Below are 12,995 nucleotides of genomic sequence, written 5' to 3' on the forward strand. Positions count from 1 at the left end.
TCACATACTTGTTGAACGGATCCTGGATTTTTTCTGGTTTGGATCACGTAGTAATGTGGGACCACACTGAAACATTCAATGAAACCTGGTCTGGATAAATATTTTAGAGGATAACGCATCTTAGGTCTGGGTTAGGCCTGGGATTTGCCCTCATCAGGCTCATACTTTCGCATGTTTCTCATACTTCATGGCTAGATCCTGGGCTGTTTCTGGATTGTATCACGTAGTAATGTGGTACCACGCTGAAACAGTCAATTAAACCTGGTTTCGATCAATATTTTAGAGGATAACGCATGTTAGGTCTAGGTTAGGTCTGGGATTTGCTCTCATCAGGCTCATTCTTTCGCATATTTCTCATACTTGATGGCTAGATCCTGGGCTTTTCCTGGATTGCATCACGTAGTAATGTAGTACCACACTGAAACAGTCAATGAAACCTGGTTTCCATCAATGTTTTAGAGGACGACGCAAGTTAGGTCTAGGTAAGGCCTGAGATTTTCACTGATCAGACTCATACTTTCGCATTCTTCACATACTTGTTGAACGGATCCTGGGTTTTTTCTAGTTTGGATCACGCAGTAATGTGGTACCACACTGAAACAGACGATTAAACCTGGTTTCGCTCAATATTTTAGAGGATAACGCATGTAAGGTCTAGGTTAGGTCTGGGATTTGCTCCCATCAGGCTCATTCTTTCGCATATTTCTCATACTTGATGGCTAGATCCTGGGTTTTTTCTGGTTTGGATCACGTAGTAATGTGGTACCACAGTGGAACAGTCGATTAAACCTGGTTTCGATCAATATTTTAGAGGATAACGCAAGTTAAGTCTGGGAATGGTCTGGGATTTGACCTCATCAGACTCATTCTTTCGCACACTTCACATACTCGTTGAACAGATCCTGGGTTATTTTCTGGTTTGGATCACATAGTAATGTGGTACCACACTGAAACAGTCAATTAAACCTGGTTTCGATCAATATTTTAGAGAATAATTCATGTTAGGTCTATGTTAGGTTTGGGATTTGCTGTCATCAGGCTCATTCTTTCGCATATTTCTCATACTTGATGGCTAGATCCTGGGCTTTTTCTGGTTTGGATCACGTAGTAATGTGGTACCACACTGCAACAGTCGATTAAACCTGGTTTCGATCAATATTTTAGAGGATAACGCAAGCTAGGTCTGGGATAGGTCTGGGATTAGACCTCATCAGACTCATACTTTCGCACACTTCACATACTCCTTGAACAGATCCTGGGTTATTTTCTGGTTTGGACCACATAGTAATGTGGTACCACACTGAAACAGTCGATTAAACCAGGTTTCGAACAATATTTTAGAGGATAACGCATGTTAGGTCTAGGGTAGGCCTGGGATTTTCACCCATCAGACTCATACTTTCGCATTCTTCACATACTTGTTGAACGGATCCTGGGTTTTTTCTGGTTTGGATCACGTAGTAATGTGGTACCACACTGAAACATTCAAGTAAACCTGTTTTCGATCAATATTTTAGAGAATAATTCATGTTATGTCTAGGATAGGTCTGGGATTTGCTCTCATCAGGCTCATTCTTTCGCATATTTCTCATACATGTTGAACAGATCCTGGGTTTTTTCGGGTTTGGTTCACGTAGTAATGTGGTACCACACTGAAACATTCAATTAAACCTTTTCTTGATAAATATTTTAGAGGATAACGCATGTTACGTTTGGGTTAGGTCTAGGATTTGCCCTCATCAGGCTCACAGTTTAGCGTTTTTCACATACTTCTTGAACAGATCCTGGGCTTTCTCTGGTTTGGATCACGAAGTAGTGTGGTACCACACTGAAACAGTCCATTAAACCTGGTTTCGCTCAATATTTTAGAGGATAACGCATGTTAGGTCTAGGTTAGGTCTGGGATTTGCTCCCATCAGGCTCATTCTTTCGCATGTTTCTCATACTTGATGGCTAGATCCTGGGCTTTTTCTGGATTGCATCACGTAGTAATGAAGTACAACACTGAAACAGTCAATTAAACCTGGTTTCCATCAATATTCTAGAGGACAACGCATGTTAGGTCTAGGTTAGGCCTGGGATTTGCCCTCATCAGGGACATACTGTCGCAGTTTTAACATACTTGTTGAACGGATCCCGGGTTTTTTCAGGCTTGGTTCACGTAGTAATGTGGTACCACACTGAAACATTCAATTAATACTGGTCTTGATAAATATTTTAGAGGATAACGCATGTTAGGTTTGGGTTAGGTCTAGGATTTGCCCTCATCAGGCTCATACTTTCGCATATTTCTCATACTTGATGGCTAGATCCTGGGCTGTTTCTGGATTGTATCACGTAGTAATGTGGCACCACGCTGAAACAGTTGATTAAACCTGGTTTCGATCAATATTTTAGAGGATAACGCAATTTAAGTCTGGGATAGGTCTGGGATTTGGCCTCATCAGACTCATACTTTCGCGTTTTTCACATACTTGTTGAACAGATCCTGGGTTTTTTCTGGTTTGGATCACGTAGTAATGTGGGGCCACACTGAAACAGTCAAGCAAACCTGGTTTCGATCAATATTTTAGAGAATAATTCATGTTAGGTCTAGGTTAGGTCTGGGATTTGCCCTCGTCAGGCTCATTCTTTCGCATATTTCTCATACTTGATGGCTAGATCCTGGGCTTTTTCTGGATTGCATCACGTAGTAATGAAGTACAACACTGAAACAGTCAATTAAACCTGGTTTCGATCAATATTTTAGAGAATAATACATGCTAGGTCTAGGTTAGGTCTGGGATTTGCCCTCATCAGGCTCATACTTTCGCATATTTCTCATACTGCATGGCTAGATCCTGGGCTGTTTCTGGATTGGATCACGTAGTAATGTGGTACCACGCTGAAACAGTCAATTAAACCTGGTTTCGATCAATATTTTAGAGGATAACGCAAGTTAGGTCTGGGATAGGTCTAGGATTTGCCCTCATCAGGCTCTTACTTTCGCATATTTCTCATACTTCATGGCTAGATCCTGGGCTATTTCTGGATTGGATCATGTAGCAAAGTGGTACCACACTGAAACATTCAATGAAACCTGGTCTGGATAAATATTTTAGAGGATAACGCATCTTATGTCTTGGTTAGGTCTAAGATTTGCCCTCATCAGGCTCACAGTTTAGCGTTTTTCACATACTTGTTGAACAGATCCTGGGCTTTTTCTGGATTGCATCACGTAGTAGCGAAGTACAACACTGAAACAGTCAATTAAACCTGGTTTCGATCAATATTTTAGAGAATAATACATGCTAGGTCTAGGTGAGGTCTGGGATTTGCCCTCATCAGGCTCATACTTTCGCATATTTCTCATACTGCATGGCTAGATCCTGGGCTGTTTCTGGATTGGATCACGTAGTAATGAAGTACAACACTGAAACAGTCAATTAAACCTGGTCTTGATAAATATTTTAGAGGATAACGCTTGTTAGGTTTGGGTTAGGTCGAGGATTTGCCCCCATCAGGCTCATACTTTCGCATATTTCACATACTTCGTGGCTAGATCCTGGGCTGTTTCTGGATTGGATCACGTAGTAATGTGGGACCACACTGAAACAATCAATTAAACCTGGTCTTGATAAATATTTTAGAGGATAACGCATGTTAGGTCTTGGTTAGGTCTAGGATTTGCCCTCATCAGGCTCATACTTTCGCATATTTCTCATACTTCAAGGCTAGACCCTGGGCTGTTTCTGGATTGTATCACGTAGTAATGTGGTACCACGCTGAAACAGTCCATTAAACCTGGTTTCGCTCAATATTTTAGAGGATAACGCATGTAAGGTCTAGGTTGGGTCTGGGATTTTCACTCATCAGACTCATACTTTCGCATTCTTCACATACTTGTTGAACAGATCCTGGGTTTTTTCTGGTTTGGATCACGAAGCAGTGTGGTACCACACTGAAACAGTCCATTAAACCTGGTTTCGCTCAATATTTTAGAGGATAACGCATGTAAGGTCTAGGTTAGGTCTGGGATTTGCTCACATCAGGCTCATTCTTTCGCATATTTCTCATACATGATGGCTAGATCCTGGGCTTTTTCTGGATCGCATCACGTAGTATTGAAGTACAACACTGAAACAGTCCATTAAACCTGGTTTCGATCAATATTTTTGAGGATAACGCAAGTTAGGTCTGGGATAGGTCTGGGATTTGACCTCATCAGACTCATACTTTCGCACACTTCACAACCTCCTTGAACAGATCCTGGGTTATTTTCTGGTTTGGATCACATAGTAATGTGGTACCACACTGAAACAGTCGATTAAACCAGGTTTCGATCAATATTTTAGAGGATAACGCATGTTAGGTCTAGGTTAGGTCTGGGATTTGCTCACATCAGGCTCATTCTTTCGCATATTTCTCATACATGATGGCTAGATCCTGGGCTTTTTCTGGATCGCATCACGTAGTATTGAAGTACAACACTGAGACAGTCAATGAAACCTGGTTTCCATCAATATCTTAGAGGACAACGCAAGTTAGGTCTGGGATATGTCTGGGATTTGCCCTCATATGGCTCATACTTTCGCGTTTTTCACATACTTGTTGAACAGATTCTGGGTTTTTTCTGGTTTGGATCACGTAGTAGTGTGGTACCACCCTGAAACAGTCCATTAAACCTGGTTTGGATCAATATTTTAGAGGATAACGCATGTTAGGTCTAGGTTAGGCCTGGGATTTTCACTCATCAGACTCATACCTTCGCATTCATCACATACTTGTTGAACGGATCCTGGGTTATTTCTGGTTTGGATCACGTAGTAATGTGGGACCACACTGAAACAGTCAATTAAACCTGGTTTCGATCAATATTTTAGAGAATAATTCATGTTAGGTCTATGTCAGGTCTGGGATTTGCTCTCATCAGGCTCATTCTTTCGCATATTTCTCATACATGTTGAACAGATCCTGGGTGTTTTCTGGTTTGGATCACGTAGTAATGTGGGACCACACTGAAACAATCAATTAAACCTGGTCTTGATAAATATTTTAGAGGATAACGCATGTTAGGTCTGGGTTAGGTCTAGGATTTGCCCTCATCAGGCTCATACTTTCGCATATTTCTCATACTTCAAGGCTAGATCCTGGGCTGTTTCTGGATTGTATTACGTAGTAATGTGGTACCACGCTGAAACAGTCAATTAAACCTGGTTTCGATCAATATTTTAGAGGATAACGCAAGTTAGGTCTGGGATAGGTCTAGGATTTGCCCTCATCAGGCTCTCAGTTTCGCATATTTCTCATACTTCATGGCTAGATCCTGTGCTATTTCTGGATTGGATCACGTAGTAAAGTGGTACCACACTGAAACATTCAATGAAACCTGGTCTGGATAAATATTTTAGAGGATAACGCAAGTTAAGTCCGGGATTGGTCTGGGATTTGACCTCATCAGACTCATACTTTCGCACACTTCACATACCCCTTGAACAGATCCTGGGTTATTTTCTGGTTTGGATCACATAGTAATGTGGTAACACACTGAAACAGTCGATTAAACCGGGTTTCGATCAATATTTTAGAGGATAACGCATGTTAGGTCTAGGTTAGGCCTGGGATTTACACTCATCAGACTCATACTATCGCATTCTTCACATACTTGTTGAACGGATCCTGGGTTTTTTCTGGTTTGGATCACGTAGTAATGTGGGACCACACTGAAACATTCAATGAAACCTGGTCTGGACAAATATTTTAGAGGATAACGCAAGTTAGGTCTGGGATAGGTCTAGGATTTGCCCTCATCAGACTCATACTTTCGCATTCTTCACATACTTGTTGAACGGATCCTGGGTTATTTCTGGTTTGGATCATGTAGTAATGTGGGACCACACTGAAACAGTCAATTAAACCTGGTTTCGATCAATATTTTGGAGGATAACGCATGTTAGGTCTAGGTTAGGTCTGGGATTTGCTCTCATCAGACTCATACTTTCGCATTCTTCACATACTTGTTGAACAGATCCTGGGTTTTTTCTGGTTTGGATCACGAAGCAGTGTGGTACCACACTGAAACAGTCCATTAAACCTGGTTTCGCTCAATATTTTAGAGGATAACGCATGTAAGGTCTAGGTTAGGTCTGGGATTTGCTCACATCAGGCTCATTCTTTCGCATATTTCTCATACTTGATGGCTAGATCCTGGGCTTTTCCTGGATTGCATCACGTAGTAATGTAGTACCACACTGAAACAGTCAATGAAACCTGGTTTCCATCAATGTTTTACAGGACGACGCAAGTTAGGTCTAGGTAAGGCCTGAGATTTTCACTGAACAGACTCATACTTTCGCATTCTTCACATACTTGTTGAACGGATCCTGGGTTTTTTCTAGTTTGGATCACGCAGTAATGTGGTACCACACTGAAACATTCAATTAAACCTGGTCTTGATAAATATTTTAGAGGATAACGCAAGTTAGGTCTGGGATAGGTCTAGGATTTGCCCTCATCAGACTCATACTTTCGCATTCTTCACATACTTGTTGAACGGATCCTGGGTTATTTCTGGTTTGGATCATGTAGTAATGTGGGACCACACTGAAACAGTCAATTAAACCTGGTTTCGATCAATATTTTAGAGAATAATTCATGTTAGGTCTAGGTTAGGTCTGGGATTTGCTCTCATCAGGCTCATTCTTTCGCATATTTCTCATACATGTTGAACAGATCCTGGGTTTTTTCTGGTTTGGATCACGTAGTAATGTGGGACCACACTGAAACAATCAATTAAACCTGGTCTTGATAAATATTTTAGAGGATAACGCATGTTAGGTCTTGGTTAGGTCTAGGATTTGCCCTCATCAGGCTCATACTTTCGCATATTTCTCATACTTCAAGGCTAGACCCTGGGCTGTTTCTGGATTGTATCACGTAGTAATGTGGTACCACGCTGAAACAGTCCATTAAACCTGGTTTCGCTCAATATTTTAGAGGATAACGCATGTAAGGTCTAGGTTGGGTCTGGGATTTTCACTCATCAGACTCATACTTTCGCATTCTTCACATACTTGTTGAACAGATCCTGGGTTTTTTCTGGTTTGGATCACGAAGCAGTGTGGTACCACACTGAAACAGTCCATTAAACCTGGTTTCGCTCAATATTTTAGAGGATAACGCATGTAAGGTCTAGGTTAGGTCTGGGATTTGCTCTCATCAGGCTCATTCTTTCGCATATTTCTCATACTTGATGGCTAGATCCTGGGTTTTTTCTGGCTTGGATCACGTAGTAATGTGGTACCACACTGAAACAGTCGATTAAACCTGGTTTCGATCAATATTTTAGAGGATAACGCATGTTAGGTCTAGGTTAGGCCTGGGATATTCACTCATCAGACTCATAATTTCGCATTCTTCACATACTTGTTGAACGGATCCTGGGTTTTTCCTGGTTTGGATCACGTAGTAATGTGGTACCACACTGAAACAGTCGATTAAACCTGGTTTCGATCAATATTTTTGAGGATAACGCAAGTTAGGTCTGGGATAGGTCTGGGATGTGACCTCATCAGACTCATACTTTCGCACACTTCACAACCTCCTTGAACAGATCCTGGGTTATTTTCTGGTTTGGATCACATAGTAATGTGGTACCACACTGAAACAGTCGATTAAACCAGGTTTCGATCAATATTTTAGAGGATAACGCATGTTAGGTCTAGGTTAGGTCTGGGATTTGCTCACATCAGGCTCATTCTTTCGCATATTTCTCATACATGTTGAACAGATCCTGGGTTTTTCTGGTTTGGATCACGTAGTAATGTGGGACCACACTGAAACAATCAATTAAACCTGGTTTCGATCAATATTTTAGAGGATAACGCAAGTTAGGTCTGGGATAGGTCTAGGATTTGGCCTTATCAGGCTCCTACTTTCGCATATTTCTCATACTTCAAGGCTAGACCCTGGGCTGTTTCTGGATTGTATCACGTAGTAATGTGGTACCACGCTGAGACAGTCAATTAAACCTGGTTTCGATCAATATTTTAGAGGATAACGCATGTAAGGTCTAGGTTAGGTCTGGTATTTGCTCTCACCAGGCTCATTCTTTCGCATATTTCTCATACTTGATGGCTAGATCCTGGGCTTTCTCTGGTTTGGATCACATAGTAATGTGGTACCACACTGAAACAGTCGATTAAACCAGGTTTCGATTAATATTTTAGAGGATAACGCATGTTAGGTCTGGGTTAGGTCTAGGATTTGCCCTCATCAGGCTCATACTTTCGCATATTTCTCATACTTCAAGGCTAGACCCTGGGCTGTTTCTGGATTGTATCACGTAGTAATGTGGTACCACGCTGAGACAGTCAATTAAACCTGGTTTCGATCAATATTTTAGAGGATAACGCAAGTTAGGTCTGGGATAGGTCTAGGATTTGGCCTTATCAGGCTCCTACTTTCGCATATTTCTCATACTTGATGGCTAGATCCTGGGCTTTTTCTGGATTGGATCACGTAGTAATGTGGTACCACGCTGAAACAGTCAATTAAACCTGGTTTCGATCAATATTTTAGAGGATAACGCAAGTTAGGTCTGGGATAGGTCTAGGATTTGGCCTTATCAGGCTCCTACTTTCGCATATTTCTCATACTTGATGGCTAGATCCTGGGCTTTTTCTGGATTGGATCACGTAGTAAGGTGGTACCACACTGAAACATTCAATGAAACCTGGTCTGGATAATTATTTTAGAGGATAACGCATCTTAGGTCTGGGTTAGGTCTAAGATTTGCCCTCATCAGGCTCACAGTTTAGCGTTTTTCACATACTTGTTGAACAGATCCTGGGTTTTTTCTGGTTTGGATCACGAAGCAGTGTGGTATCACACTGAAACAGTCCATTAAACCTGGTTTCGCTCAATATTTTAGAGGATAACGCATGTAAGGTCTAGGTTAGGTCTGGGATTTGCTCTCATCAGGCTCATTCTTTCGCATATTTCTCATACTTGATGGCTAGATCCTGGGTTTTTTCTGGTTTGGATCACGTAGTAATGTGGTACCACACTGAAACAGTCGATTAAACCTGGTTTCGATCAATATTTTAGAGGATAACGCATGTTAAGTCTGGGATTGGTCTGGGATTTGACCTCATCAGACTCATACTTTCGCACACTTCACATACTCGTTGAACAGATCCTGGGTTATTTTCTGGTTTGGATCACATAGTAATGTGGCACCACACTGAAACAGACGATTAAACCAGGTTTCGATCAATATTTTTGAGGATAACGCATGTTAGGTCTAGGTTAGGCCTGGGATTTTCACTCATCAGACTCATACTTTCGCATTCTTCACATACTTGTTGAACGGATCCTGGGTTTTTTCTGGTTTGGATCACGTAGTAATGTGGGACCACACCGAAACATTCAATGCAACCTGGTCTGGATAAATATTTTAGAGGATAACGCATCTTAGGTCTGGGTTAGGTCTAAGATTTGCCCTCATCAGGCTCACAGTTTAGCGTTTTTCACATACTTGTTGAACAGATCCTGGGTTTTTTCTGGTTTGCATCACGAAGTAGTGTGGTACCACACTGAAACAGTCCATTAAACCTGGTTTCGCTCAATATTTTAGAGGATAACGCATGTTAGGTCTAGGTTAGGTCTGGGATTTGCTCTCATCAGGCTCATTCTTTCGCATATTTCTCATACTTGATGGCTAGATCCTGGGCTGTTTCTGGATTGCATCACGTAGTAATGTAGTACCACACTGAAACAGTCGATTAAACCAGGTTTCGATCAATATTTTAGAGGATAACGCATGTTAGGTCTAGGTTAGGTCTGGGATTTTCACTCATCAGACTCATACTTTCGCATTCTTCACACACTTGTTGAACGGATCCTGGGTTATTTCTGGTTTGGATCATGTAGTAATGTGGGACCACACTGAAACAGTCAATTAAACCTGGTTTCGATCAATATTTTAGAGAATAATTCATGTTAGGTCTAGGTTAGGCCTGGGATTTGCTCTCATCAGGCTCATTCTTTCGCATATTTCTCATACATGTTGAACAGATCCTGGGTTTTTTCTGGTTTGGATCACGTAGTAATGTGGGACCACACTGAAACAATCAATTAAACCTGGTCTTGATAAATATTTTAGAGGATAACGCATGTTAGGTCTGGGTTAGGTCTAGGATTTGCCCTCATCAGGCTCATACTTTCGCATATTTCTCATACTTCAAGGCTAGACCCTGGGCTGTTTCTGGATTGTATCACGTAGTAATGTGGTACCACGCTGAAACAGTCAATTAAACCTGGTTTCGATCAATATTTTAGAGGATAACGCAAGTTAGGTCTGGGATAGGTCTAGGATTTGCCCTCATCAGGCTCCTACTTTCGCATATTTCTCATACTTGATGGCTAGATCCTGGGCTTTTTCTGGATTGGATCACGTAGTAAAGTGGTACCACACTGAAACATTCAATGAAACCTGGTCTGGATAAATATTTTAGAGGATAACGCATCTTAGGTCTGGGTTGGGTCTAAGATTTGCCCTCATCAGGCTCACAGTTTAGCGTTTTTCACATACTTGTTGAACAGATCCTGGGTTTTTTCTGGTTTGGATCACGAAGCAGTGTGGTATCACACTGAAACAGTCCATTAAACCTGGTTTCGCTCAATATTTTAGAGAATAATTCATGTTAGGTCTAGGTTAGGTCTGGGATTTGCTCTCATCAGGCTCATTCTTTCGCATATTTCTCATACATGTTGAACAGATCCTGGGTTTTTTCTGGTTTGGATCACGTAGTAATGTGGGACCACACTGAAACAATCAATTAAACCTGGTCTTGATAAATATTTTAGAGGATAACGCATGTTAGGTCTTGGTTAGGTCTAGGATTTGCCCTCATCAGGCTCATACTTTCGCATATTTCTCATACTTCAAGGCTAGACCCTGGGCTGTTTCTGGATTGTATCACGTAGTAATGTGGTACCACGCTGAAACAGTCCATTAAACCTGGTTTCGCTCAATATTTTAGAGGATAACGCATGTAAGGTCTAGGTTGGGTCTGGGATTTTCACTCATCAGACTCATACTTTCGCATTCTTCACATACTTGTTGAACAGATCCTGGGTTTTTTCTGGTTTGGATCACGAAGCAGTGTGGTACCACACTGAAACAGTCCATTAAACCTGGTTTCGCTCAATATTTTAGAGGATAACGCATGTAAGGTCTAGGTTAGGTCTGGGATTTGCTCTCATCAGGCTCATTCTTTCGCATATTTCTCATACTTGATGGCTAGATCCTGGGTTTTTTCTGGCTTGGATCACGTAGTAATGTGGTACCACACTGAAACAGTCGATTAAACCTGGTTTCGATCAATATTTTAGAGGATAACGCATGTTAGGTCTAGGTTAGGCCTGGGATATTCACTCATCAGACTCATAATTTCGCATTCTTCACATACTTGTTGAACGGATCCTGGGTTTTTCCTGGTTTGGATCACGTAGTAATGTGGTACCACACTGAAACAGTCGATTAAACCTGGTTTCGATCAATATTTTTGAGGATAACGCAAGTTAGGTCTGGGATAGGTCTGGGATGTGACCTCATCAGACTCATACTTTCGCACACTTCACAACCTCCTTGAACAGATCCTGGGTTATTTTCTGGTTTGGATCACATAGTAATGTGGTACCACACTGAAACAGTCGATTAAACCAGGTTTCGATCAATATTTTAGAGGATAACGCATGTTAGGTCTAGGTTAGGTCTGGGATTTGCTCACATCAGGCTCATTCTTTCGCATATTTCTCATACATGTTGAACAGATCCTGGGTTTTTCTGGTTTGGATCACGTAGTAATGTGGGACCACACTGAAACAATCAATTAAACCTGGTTTCGATCAATATTTTAGAGGATAACGCAAGTTAGGTCTGGGATAGGTCTAGGATTTGGCCTTATCAGGCTCCTACTTTCGCATATTTCTCATACTTCAAGGCTAGACCCTGGGCTGTTTCTGGATTGTATCACGTAGTAATGTGGTACCACGCTGAGACAGTCAATTAAACCTGGTTTCGATCAATATTTTAGAGGATAACGCATGTAAGGTCTAGGTTAGGTCTGGTATTTGCTCTCACCAGGCTCATTCTTTCGCATATTTCTCATACTTGATGGCTAGATCCTGGGCTTTCTCTGGTTTGGATCACATAGTAATGTGGTACCACACTGAAACAGTCGATTAAACCAGGTTTCGATTAATATTTTAGAGGATAACGCATGTTAGGTCTGGGTTAGGTCTAGGATTTGCCCTCATCAGGCTCATACTTTCGCATATTTCTCATACTTCAAGGCTAGACCCTGGGCTGTTTCTGGATTGTATCACGTAGTAATGTGGTACCACGCTGAGACAGTCAATTAAACCTGGTTTCGATCAATATTTTAGAGGATAACGCAAGTTAGGTCTGGGATAGGTCTAGGATTTGGCCTTATCAGGCTCCTACTTTCGCATATTTCTCATACTTGATGGCTAGATCCTGGGCTTTTTCTGGATTGGATCACGTAGTAATGTGGTACCACGCTGAAACAGTCAATTAAACCTGGTTTCGATCAATATTTTAGAGGATAACGCAAGTTAGGTCTGGGATAGGTCTAGGATTTGGCCTTATCAGGCTCCTACTTTCGCATATTTCTCATACTTGATGGCTAGATCCTGGGCTTTTTCTGGATTGGATCACGTAGTAAGGTGGTACCACACTGAAACATTCAATGAAACCTGGTCTGGATAATTATTTTAGAGGATAACGCATCTTAGGTCTGGGTTAGGTCTAAGATTTGCCCTCATCAGGCTCACAGTTTAGCGTTTTTCACATACTTGTTGAACAGATCCTGGGTTTTTTCTGGTTTGGATCACGAAGCAGTGTGGTATCACACTGAAACAGTCCATTAAACCTGGTTTCGCTCAATATTTTAGAGGATAACGCATGTAAGGTCTAGGTTAGGTCTGGG

The sequence above is a fragment of the Colletes latitarsis genome, unplaced genomic scaffold, assembly GCF_051014445.1.
Source record: "Colletes latitarsis isolate SP2378_abdomen unplaced genomic scaffold, iyColLati1 scaffold0007, whole genome shotgun sequence".
Classification (NCBI taxonomy): Eukaryota; Metazoa; Arthropoda; class Insecta; order Hymenoptera; family Colletidae; genus Colletes; species Colletes latitarsis.